This window comes from Cherax quadricarinatus, chromosome 88 (assembly GCF_038502225.1).
Source record: "Cherax quadricarinatus isolate ZL_2023a chromosome 88, ASM3850222v1, whole genome shotgun sequence".
In the NCBI taxonomy this organism is placed as follows: Eukaryota; Metazoa; Arthropoda; class Malacostraca; order Decapoda; family Parastacidae; genus Cherax; species Cherax quadricarinatus.
Genome location: NC_091379.1, coordinates 8,664,496 through 8,676,652, shown reverse-complemented (window position 1 = coordinate 8,676,652; position 12,157 = coordinate 8,664,496). Strand labels below are relative to the sequence as shown.

The 12,157-nt window shown below is 46.3% G+C and overlaps 1 protein-coding gene across 6 annotated transcripts in view; it reads right to left on the bottom strand.

Moving 5' to 3' along the window:
• The window catches only part of LOC128698493 (uncharacterized), a 160,443-nt gene extending 156,641 nt beyond the window's left edge, over positions 1 to 3,802 (bottom strand). Inside the window, exon 1 of one of the 6 annotated variants that reach the window (XM_070103968.1) lies at positions 3,652 to 3,802. The gene's annotated coding sequence lies outside the window, so the exon portion shown is untranslated. Of the gene's footprint in view, positions 1 to 1,190; positions 1,770 to 1,852; positions 1,982 to 3,647 lie in introns of those variants that run through there. The other 5 variants (XM_070103969.1, XM_053790715.2, XM_053790713.2 and 2 more) reach the window with 5 other exon arrangements.
• Positions 3,803 to 12,157: the final 8,355 nt, after the last annotated feature.

The following is a 12,157-nucleotide window of genomic DNA, read 5'->3' as shown; positions in this document are numbered from 1 at the left end:
GTCTACAAATAGATACCCAAATGTTCACGTGTCTAATCCTTCCCCCAGGTTAAAACCCTGGCTTAAGCGTCCCATTCCAATTAAAATCCTGTCTTAAATGCTACGTAAATAATAATCAGGGTACATAATTATATCACCACTCGTGACTGTGGGTAATCCCGTACTCTAAGGCGCCTAAGATTATCATTATATTCATTAGTAAGTGATAACAACTAAAACTCGTGCAACGCCTGGGAAATGATTAGTGATCAGGTTTGATCCAAGAAAAGAAATGGTAACTGCAACTCCTAGGATCAAGAGCTTTTGACTAACATCAAAGCATCCCAGAAGGCCCAATATTCACACACATTTCCTACTTAGAAATGTATCTTAGTACGTAGGTACCTTGGTGTTAGTCACCTTACACCTACTGTCCTGTTCACCTAGCAGTAAGTAGGTACCTGGATGTTAGTCACCTTACACCTGCTATCCTGTTCACCTAGCAGTAAGTAGGTACCTGGATGTTAGTCACCTTACACCTGCTGTCTCTGTTCAGTAAGTAGGTACCTGGGTATTAGTGGACGAGTGGGGGTGGCATCCTGGGGGACAAGATTGAAGGATCACAATGGAAATAAAAATAGAGTCCTCGATGGCACTTTCTTGGGTTATCCTGGGAGGTAACCCTCCCTACCACGGATTAAAAATCCCAACAAATCTTATCTTTAGGCTTGGACATATAATTAAAATATAGTAATTATCATAATTATATTTATAAGCATTAAACTCGCTTGTAAATATAACTCCATAAGACTGTATAAGTAAAAAAATGCTTACATAACGAAACTTATATAAGAGTATACCCAAAGGGCTTTTTATTTACACTTTACGTTACTAAGTATGAAAAAAATGATGACATGTCAAACATAAAAAAACTGGACTTTCAAAACAATGTTTTTCGTCAAACGAAAGTTATTCATTGTATAAAATTTGCCTTTATTTTTTACTCAGTTTGGCGCTGCAAGGGAGGAGCCCGAATGTTGATTCTTCATCCATGGAAGCTGAACCTGCCTTTTCCTTGGATCAAATGACTGCCTCTCTCTCCACCAGCACTGTATGACCCGTGTGGGTTGAGCGCTCCCCCATGAATGCTACAATAACAATAATTTCCTCAAATGTGGCCCGGAGCTAAAAGATATGAACTACACACTTACTTCACTAACGTTAATATCGTCTTATTTCTTGAAGAATCGGCGATTAATATGAACATATGTAGTGTCAAGAGAGAGTACGAGGTGTCAAGTCACAGGGAACAAGCTGTGTCAATCACAATAACCATGATTGCAATACAAATTAACGAAGTATTCCATTCATTTGCACACGCATCGTGAAATTTTCGTTCGCCTTGAAGCTAAGACTGCACACTGCCATGCACTCCCTCCTTATTTAAGTTATATATGAGTGCCGAGGCGTGCTATCACTCAACATAGCAACTGTGAAGAATGTTGCAAGATGATAATGCAGCCACACTGGGTCTCAGCACATGGTTCCTCCCACACCAACCACTGATCATCCTGCTAAACCGGACAACACAAAACTTTCCTTTTTTTCCCTGGTTAAAATGGCCAGAGAAACACTGGTGGGTGCCGCCTTGGCTTGGTGCACACCTCGCCACCTTCCCACATCAACGGTAGCAACGATATGGCAGCAATATCACTGCAAAATGCAGGAGGAACGGCACAAATCAACGGGCCCCCATTGCACCAGAGAACCAACTGGCTGGCGGAGAGTGAATGCGCAGATATACACACACATACGCACACATTACACTCCCTCACTCTACACACGTACACACGCCATTACTAGCAACACCCACTTGATAATTGCAATTGCATGATCCACCGTCAGTGTTATCCTCGGAGGCTGGGATACGAGCAAGTTAAGGGACGAGTGGACATTGCGAATGGACGAGTTTGGTGAAAATCGACGAGCTAGTTAAAAGTGGTGCTATGTGGCATCCAGCCAGCTCCCCCCTACTCCATGTGCCTCATCTCCCCCTCCTCCTTCCCCCCTTTTCTCTCTCTCTCTATCTATCTACCTATCTATCTATCTATTTATCTATCTATCTATCTATCTATCTATCTGTCTCCTCTCCCTTCTTCCCGTCTCCATCTCCCCGAATGTAACCCTACCTCCCTACTAGCATTTTCTCTTCATCTCCCCCTCCCCACTCTCTCTTCCCCTACTTCACCCACATCAACAAGGGGAGTGGGGGGAGGCAGGAACTGCTACTCTGCATCACAGTACTTGCAACAATTGTTTTTGCCTCGTGGTGAAGCTTCCCTAGGTACCATCATGAAAGACATTTTGGCAGGGCAACGAATGTAAAGTATCTCAGCTTTCTACTGTATCTATTAGCTTTCTACTGTATCTTCCAGCTTTCTACTGTATCTTCCAGCTTTCTACTGTATCTTCCAGCTTTCTACTGTATCTTCCAGCTTTCTACTGTATCTTCCAGCTTTCTACTGTATCTTCCAGCTTTCTACTATATCTAATAGCTCTTTAAGTGTATTTTACAGCGTTCTACCATATCTTACATCTGTTCTACTGTATCTTACAGCTAAGTTTCTACTGTATCTTACAGCTAAGTTTCTACTGTATCTTACAGCTAAGTTTCTACTGTATCTTACAGCTAAGTTTCTACTGTATCTTACAGCTAAGTTTCTACTGTATCTTACAGCTAAGTTTCTACTGTATCTTACAGCTTTTTTACTGTATCTTACAGCTTTTCTACTCCATACTACAGGTTTTCTAATGTATCTTACAGCTTTCCTAGTGTATCTTACAGCTTTTCTACTGTATCTTACAGCTTGTCTACTGTATCTTACAGCTAGGCTTTAAATAATAAGATATTACAAGGATCCCAGTGGAAATAAGTCACTTTGTTTTGAGATTTTGGGGGCCATCCTAGGTAATTTACACGTCATTAAATTTAAGTAACTGTACTTAATGCGTACCTGTACTTAAATAAACCCACTATCTTACATTCAGCCAGACATCAAGTAACAGGAGCAAGCCATGAGTTACTGGGTTCAACACACTACTTGAGTAGCTTCCTTCGTTTGTACTTTATATTCAAGTGTAGGGCTACAAAGATATAGGTCAAGTAGCACCTGGGGATTGTAGGTTTATTAAACATAGTTACATAATTACCAGATAGATTTCAATAGTGTTGCACTGTAAGGTACGTGTATATTGACGAAGCAGACACTTGTGCAACAACTGACTGTCTTTATTCTTATAGACGTTTCGCCCAACTAGTGGCTTTATCAATACATCACCACCATGTAATCTTGATACATAGGACATCATGTATGTATATATTACATAGGATAACCCATAAAGTCAAACGAAAGTGGCTTGTTTCCAATGAGATCCTCATATTTTGACAGGATAATGAGGAATGTGGATTCAATTCCTTGTATTAAAAGTCCTTTTCAAGAACACCAATGCAGGCAGGGTGAGGGTAGTAGGGTGTCCTAAAGATCCCAATGGAAATAAGTCACAGTGTCTGACTTTTCTGGGTTATCCTTGATAATTTACACATATGTTACTATGTATGATAATTTGTGTAACTGTATATATGTGTATCTGTACCTAAATAAACTTACTTACTAGCTACCGTCCAGTGAGAGATATTGTAGCAGAGTGCAGCGTGGAGCATTCCGGTTACGATTGTACAGTTATGCAATATTTCCTCCCCTATAAGGAGGAATCTGCAGTGTATGATAGCCGAGTTGTGAGCGTCGTGACGGCACTAGTGTATGGAGTAATACTGAGGTGATTCCAGCTGTGTACAACACTAGGCTGGTGTTTCTTAGTGTTTTGAAGCCGCTTCAAATGGCGACACCTGGAGATCTGGCCGCCCCCGTTGTGCTTCCCCTAGCTGCCGCACCTCCTAGCCGCCCCTCCTGGCCGCCCCTCACGCCGCCCCCAACCACCCCCTCCACCCCTTCCCCATCTCGACCTTGGCGCGGGTGAACCAGTACAACCCCGCTAGTGTGACTCTGCTGGTCCTCAACCCCGCTGTAGTACCTCCTGGCTCCTCTACTTCGCAGATACAAACATGAAGTTGAAACATTCCTTCCTTTACCATTATTATCATAGTGGTGACTGCTGAGAAGGTCGAGGTCATGGGGGATGATCCAGGAACGCCGAGGATAGCTCCAATTCCCAGGATCAAGAGCCCTTCACCAGCATCAAGGTACCTCGTTGAAGGAGTCTCCTCTTTAAGCTCCACCTTGATGCAGAGAATTGAACCTTCCATACTTGAACCTGATAGCCCCTCATTCTCCCCAGGTGTTATACTCACCTATATGCGCTTGCAGGGATCGAGTCACAGCTCCTGGCCCGACCTCCTCCCTGGTTGCTGTATAAGCCTTACGAAATCAGCGAAACGTTCAATAATCGCGAACAAGCGATACAAGATGCATAACTACAGGGGAGTTGAATAATACCTCTAGGTCTTTCGTGTTGCAATCAACACATCATCAGGAGCTTGCAAAATTGTAGAAATGAGTAAGAGACCTCAGCAGATGCCTTCTGAGAAATGCTTGCTTAGCAAGCGTCCCTCTTGAACGAATCTGCTGAGATCTCTAACTCATTTCTGCAACTTTGCAAGCTCCTGATGATGTGTTGATTGCAACACGAAAGGCCTAGAGCTATCATTCAACTCCCCCTGTGGTTGCTTAGCATCTCTGCTGATACGTTTCGCCTGTGGATTGATTTCTTCAATATTTTGCTGAGAGCATGTCAGTATAACACAGGATGTAGTTTATGGTATCTTATTGAGAAGAAGTTTTGTCCATGGGGGACTTTATTGGTAAAGAATTTATAAAGTCTGTTGGGCGAAACGTCTTTTCAATACTGTCATTAACCACATGTTTTCGTATTAACATGTCAATATATACTGCATTTATAGACAAAAAGCCTGCCCACGGGCGAAACGTCTCAACGGAACTATGACCAGAGCCATGGTAAGGAAGGGCAGCAAGAAGGGTTCGGAAGATCAAGACACATATACAATAGGTCAATGGGTGAAGGAGGGGCAGGAGATGAAGGGTTTCGTCAGGAACAGATGTGAAAACCATTGCCGTTAGGCGTGTGCTGTGGTTAGGCTAGTGACGGAGAATTGTGAGTAAATAAAAAGTTGCCGGCTGCCAGTGAGCAGCCTGACTAGATTTGGAGGAACAAGACTCATGTGCAATAACACAAAATACCACTTGGGAAGGTTTACTATGGATCAAGGGTTGCACGTGTGTCATATTTATGTTCATATTAACTAGGCTTGCTGCACTGTTACCAGTGATCGCTTTGCTACGTTTTAAAGCCTATCGGCTACATGAGACTCAATACTGGATTTTACTGAGGTATTTGATCATGATGCTTCGGCCAAAACCAACTTGACTTTGGGGTTCCTCAAGGCAGTGAAGCAAGGGTTCATGCAGTCAGAACGAATATCAACAACCTGCCTGAAAAGAGACGTGGTATTAACAACTATACAACGATATTTCCTTAGTCTTCCATTTTGCTTCAAATGTATACAGCAAGGAATCGATACTCCTGTTTTGGAGAGCATGCAAGTACATACTTCATGAGAGGGTGTCCGGCAAGGGTCTCCTCTCGCCCCTTTTGTTTTCTGCACAGCGTTAGGAAAATCACTGTCAGACTGATCAACAAATTAGTCATTTGATTCCTGGATGATGGCACATTGGTGGGCACAAAAAAAGAGAACTTCTAGATCATCCTGCTCAGGTGACGACAGGGGTATAGGAAATGGGACTCATTCTTAATCCATCCAAATATGAAATCATCCCAGTCAAGCAACAAGTGACCCATGCAGCGAGATCCATACTACCAGCTGCATCAGTCATTACCCCCACAAATAGCGCCTTGCCTGGAGCACCTCTTGCCATTGATGCAATTCTCGAGAACTAACTGGACTATTTGTGGAAGATGGAACAACGAACAATGAATTTAGACGCCCAAGATGTTTTGTATCTTCTCGCAAAGTGCTTGAATCTGCCCAGACTAACATGAGAACATATATCCCAAGATGCAATAATCGCGAACAAGTGATACATGATGCAAAACAACCACAGTGGAAGATGAATGATAGGTCTAGGACTTTCGTGGTGCAATCAACACATCTTCAGGAGCTTACAATGTTGCAGAAATGAGTAGGAAGTCCATGTAGATTCGTTCAAGGGAACGACTCTAGCTAGTCAAGAATATTCTCTTTACACCAGAAGACAAGAATATTCCCTCTACACCAGCAGACAAGAATATTCCCTCTACACCAGCAGACAAGAATATTCCCTCTACACCAGCAGACAAGAATATTCCCTCTACACCAGCAGACAAGAATATTCCCTCTACACCAGCAAACAAGAATATTCCCGCGACACCAACAGACAAGAATATAAACATAATCCTTTATAAACCATACAACGGGTTGGGTTAGAACCCGCGATCAAGGAGTCACAGAACTCCAGACTGTGGCTAACGCGACGGTCTGGAGTTTTGTGATAATCCTTTATACACAGTCAGCTCTCTTATAACGATCCTCTTCATAGTACAACCTGAGCAACTATGACTGTTCATTCTAAAATGAACAAGGCGAACAGTGAGCACATATGGATGTTGTTTTCCCATGTATATAAGCAACATCACACTGTATGGACCAAGTTTATAAGAGGTTTTACAGTAGATTAGACCAACATTTAAGTAAATAAATATCGTTATTTCTACAAGTACATGTAGAAGGTATACAGGTCTGGCTGACATCAGTGACATACTACTGTATAGAAGCCTATTATTATGCAGAACATTTCTGGCAAATTAGGTCAGTTTTTGTCCCGGGATGAACATACACAACCGGTGTAAGGAAACACGCCCAATGTTTCAGCCCTTGCCGGGAATCGAACCCTGACACTCACCGTGTGAAGCGAGAGCTTTTGCCAACAGGCCACGAGGCACCGTCCAGGTGACCCAAGTGGTCCAAGTGTATTAACACATAGGTATATAGTTCTGGGTGTAGTGTACACTGATGTGGCTACACTCAGCTGTTGCGGATACTGCCAGCTGTTGTGGCTATACCCAGCTGTTGTGGATACTCCCAGCTGTTGTGGATATTCCCAGCTATTGTGGATACTCCCAGCTGTTGTGGTAACACCCATCTGTTGTGGATACACCCAGCTTTTGTGGATACACCCAGCTATTGAGGACACGGTTAATCTCCAAGAAGATATAAACCAAGTTTTCCAGTGGGCAACGGAGAACAATATGATGTTCAATGAAGACAAATTCCAACTACTCCGTTATGGAAAACTGGAGGAAATAATAATTAGAACTGAGTATACTACAAACTCTGATCATACAATACAGCGGAAAAATAATGCGAGACACCTGGGAGTGGTAATGTCTCAAGATCTCACTTTCAAGGATCACAATAGTGCCACTATCATATCTGCAAAGAAAATGATAGGATGGATAATGAGAACATTCAAAACAAGAGATACCAAGCCAATGATGATTCTTTTCAAATAATTTGTTCTCTCTAGGCTGGAATACTGCTGTACATTGGTATTTAAGACACATAGGCAACATTTAGGCAACTTTATTAAGAAACGTTTCGCCTACACAGTAGGCTTCTTCAGTCGAGTACAGAAAGTAGGCAGGAGCAGCAGAGATGTGAAGACGATGTCATCAGTCCATCACCCTTGAAGTAGTAGATTTGAGGTTGTCAGTCCCTGAGCCTGGAGAAGTTCTGTTCCAAAGTCTGGAACTAACTTTGGAACAGAACTTCTCCAGGCTCAGGGACTGACAACCTCAAATCTACGACATCAAGCGTGATGGACTGATTACATCGTCTTCACATCTCTGCTGCTCCTGCCTACTTTCTGTACTCGACTGAAGAAGCCTACTGTGTAGGCGAAACGTTTCAGAATAAAGTTGCCTGAATGTTGCCTATGTGTCTTAACTACCAACCTGTCGGTATTGTATACCATTTTTGATATTCACTGCTGGACATTAACATCTCCGTTCAAAGCAGGTGAAACTGCAGATCTAGATAGTGTACAGAGAACCTTTACTGCACCTTAAGCACCTCAACTACTGGGAACGCTTGACTTGTACTCGCTGAGAGAAACAGAGAGAGATATCATAGTCTACACTTGGAAAATCCTAGAAATAATGGTTCCGAATCTGCACACAGAGATCACTCCCCACGAAAGTAAAAGACTGGGCAGGCGGTGCAAAATACCCCCAATGAAATGTAGGGGCGCCAATGGTACGCTAAGAGAAAACACCATAAGTGTCCGGGGCCCAAGACTGTTGAACAGCCTCCCACCATGCATAAAGGGAATTACCAATAGAACCCTGGCTGCCTTCAAGAGGAAGCTGGATCGGTGCCGGATCAGTCGGGCTGTGGTTCGTACGTTGGACTACGTGCGGCCAGCAGTAACAGCCTGTTTGATCAGGCCGTGATCAATCGGGAGGCCTGGTCGTGGACCGGGCCGCTGAAGCGTTGATCCACAGAATACCCTCCAGGTAGACTCCAGGTAAGTAGCTGTTGTGGCTACACCCAGCTGTTGTGGCTACACCCAACTGTTGTGGCTACACCCAGCTGTTGTGGATACTCCAAGCTGTTGTGGCTACACCCAGCTGCTGTGAATGCTCCAAGCTGTTGTGGCTACACCCAGCTGTTGTGGCTACATCCAGCTATTGTGGCTACACCCAGCTGTTGTGGCTACACCCAGCTGTTGTGGATACACCCAGCTGTTGTGGCTACACCCAGCTGTTGTGGCTACACCCAGCTGTTGTGGCTACACCCAGCTGTTGTGGCTACACCCAGCTGCTGTGAATGCTCCAAGCTGTTGAGGCTACACCGAGCTGTTGTGGCTACACCCAGCTGTTGTGGCTACACCAAGCTGTTGTGGCTACACCCAGCTGTTGTGGCTACATCCAGCTGTTGTGGCTACACCCCGCTGTTGTGGCTACACCCAGCTTGTGGCTACACCCAGCTCTTGTGGCTACACCCAGCTCTTGTGGCTACACCCAGCTGTTGTGGCTACATCCAGCTGTTGTGGTTACACCCCGCTGTTGTGGCTACACCCAGCTTGTGGCTACACCCAGCTCTTGTGGCTACACCCAGCTGTTGTGGCTACACCCAGCTGTTGTGGATACTCCAAGCTGTTGTGGCTACACCCAGCTGTTGTGGCTACACCCAGCTGTTGTGGCTACACCCAGCTGTTGTAGATACGCCCAGCTGTTGTGGCTATACCCAGCTGTTGTGGCTACACCCAGCTGTTGTGGATGCTCCAAGCTGTTCTGGCTACACCCAGCTGTTGTGGCTACACCCAGCTGTTGTGGATACTCCAAGCTGTTGTGGCTACACCGAGCTGTTGTGGCTACACACAGCTGTTGTGGCTACACCCAGCTGCTGTGAATGCTCCAAGCTGTTGTGGCTACACCCAGCTGTTGTGGCTACATCCAGCTGTTGTGGCTACACCCAGCTGTTGTGGCTACACCCAGCTGTTGTGGCTACATCCAGCTGTTGTGGCTACATCCAGCTGTTGTGGCTACACCCCGCTGTTGTGGCTACACGCAGCTTGTGGCTACACCCAGCTTTTGTGGCTACACCCAGCTCTTGTGGCTACACCCAGCTGTTGTGGCTACACCCAGCTGTTGTAGATACGCCCAGCTGTTGTGGCTATACCCAGCTGTTGTGGCTACACCCAGCTGTTGTGGATTCTCCAAGCTGTTGTGGCTACACCCAGCTGTTGTGGCTACTCCCAGCTGTTGTGGCTACACCCAGCTGTTGTGGCTACACCCAGCTGTTGTGGCTACACCCAGCTGTTGTGGCTACACCCAGCTGTTGTGGCTACACCCCGCAGTTGTGGCTACACCCCGCTGTTGTGGCTACACCCAGCTGTTGTGGCTACACCCAGCTGTTGTGGCTACACCCAGCTCTTGTGACTACACCCAGCTTTTGTGGCTACACCCAGCTGTTGTGGATACTCCAAGCTGTTGTGGCTACACCCAGCTGTTGTGGATACTCCAATCTGTTGTGGCTACACCCAGCTTTTGTGGCTACTCCCGGCTGTTGTGGCTACACCCAGCTGTTGTGGCTACACCCAGCTGTTGTGGCTACACCCGGCTGTTGTGGCTACACCCAGCTGTTGTGGCTACACCCCGCAGTTGTGGCTACACCCCGCCGTTGTGGCTACACCCAGCTGTTGTGGCTACACCCAGTTGTTGTGGCTACACCCAGCTGTTGTGGCTACACCCAGTTGTTGTGACTACATCCAGCTTTTGTGGCTACACCCAGCTGTTGTGGATACTCCAAGCTGTTGTGGCTACACCCAGCTGTTGTGGTTACATCCAGCTGTTGTGGATATACCCAGCTGTTGTGGTTACATCCAGCTGTTGTGGATACAACCAGCTGTTGTGGTTACATCCAGCTGTTGTGGATACACCCAGCTGTTGTGTTTACATCCAGCTGTTGTGGATACACCCAGCTGTTGTGGTTACATCCAGCTGTTGTGGATACACCCAGCTGTTGTGGTTACATCCAGCTGTTGTGGTTACACCCAGCTGTTGTGGTTACATCCAGCTGTTGTGGATACACCCAGCTGTTGTGGATACACCCAGCTGTTGTGGATACACCCAGCTGTTGTGGTTACATCCAGCTGTTGTGGTTACATCCAGCTGTTGTGGTTACATCCAGCTGTTGTGGTTACATCCAGCTGTTGTGGTTACATCCAGCTGTTGTGGATACACCCAGCTGTTGTGGTTACATCCAGCTGTTGTGGATACACCCAGCTGTTGTGATTACATCCAGCTGTTGTGGCTTACATCCAGCTGTTGTGGCTTACATCCCAGCTGTTGTGGTTACATCCAGCTGTTGTGGATACACCCAGCTGTTGTGGTTACATCCAGCTGTTGTGGATACACCCAGCTGTTGTGATTACATCCAGCTGTTGTGGTTACATCCAGCTGTTGTGGTTACATCCAGCTGTTGTGGTTACATCCAGCTGTTGTGGTTACATCCAGCTGTTGTGGCTACACCCAGCTGTTGGGGCTACACCCAGCTGTTGTGGCTATACCCAGCTGTTGTGGCTACACCCAGCTGTTGTGGCTACTCCCAGCTGTTGTGGCTACACCCAGCTGTTGGGGCTACACCCAGCTGTTGTGGCTACACCCAGCTGTTGTGGCTACACCCCGCAGTTGTGGCTACACCCCGCTGTTGTGGCTACACCCAGCTGTTGTGGCTACACCCAGCTGTTGTGGCTACACCCAGCTCTTGTGACTACACCCAGCTTTTGTGGCTACACCCAGCTGTTGTGGATACTCCAAGCTGTTGTGGTTACACCCAGCTGTTGTGGATACTCCAAACTGTTGTGGCTACACCCAGCTGTTGTGGCTACTCCCAGCTGTTGTGGCTACACCCAGCTGTTGGGGCTACACCCGGCTGTTGTGGCTACACCCAGCTGTTGTGGCTACACCCAGCTGTTGTGGCTACACCCAGTTGTTGTGACTACACCCAGCTTTTGTGGCTACACCCAGCTGTTGTGGATCCTCCAAGCTGTTGTGGCTACACCCAGCTGTTGTGGTTACATCCAGCTGTTGTGGATACACCCAGCTGTTGTGGTTACATCCAGCTATTGTGGATACAACCAGCTGTTGTGGTTACATCCAGCTGTTGTGGATACACCCAGCTGTTTTGGTTACATCCAGCTGTTGTGGATACACCCAGCTGTTGTGGTTACATCCAGCTGTTGTGGATACACCCAGCTGTTGTGGTTACATCCAGCTGTTGTGGTTACACCCAGCTGTTGTGGTTACATCCAGCTGTTGTGGATACACCCAGCTGTTGTGGTTACATCCAGCTGTTGTGGATACACCCAGCTGTTGTGGTTACATCCAGCTGTTGTGGTTACACCCAGCTGTTGTGGTTACATCCAGCTGTTGTGGATACACCCAGCTGTTGTGGTTACATCCAGCTGTTGTGGATACACCCAGCTGTTGTGGTTACATCCAGCTGTTGTGGATACACCCAGCTGTTGTGATTACATCCAGCTGTTGTGGTTACATCCAGCTGTTGTGGTTACATCCAGCT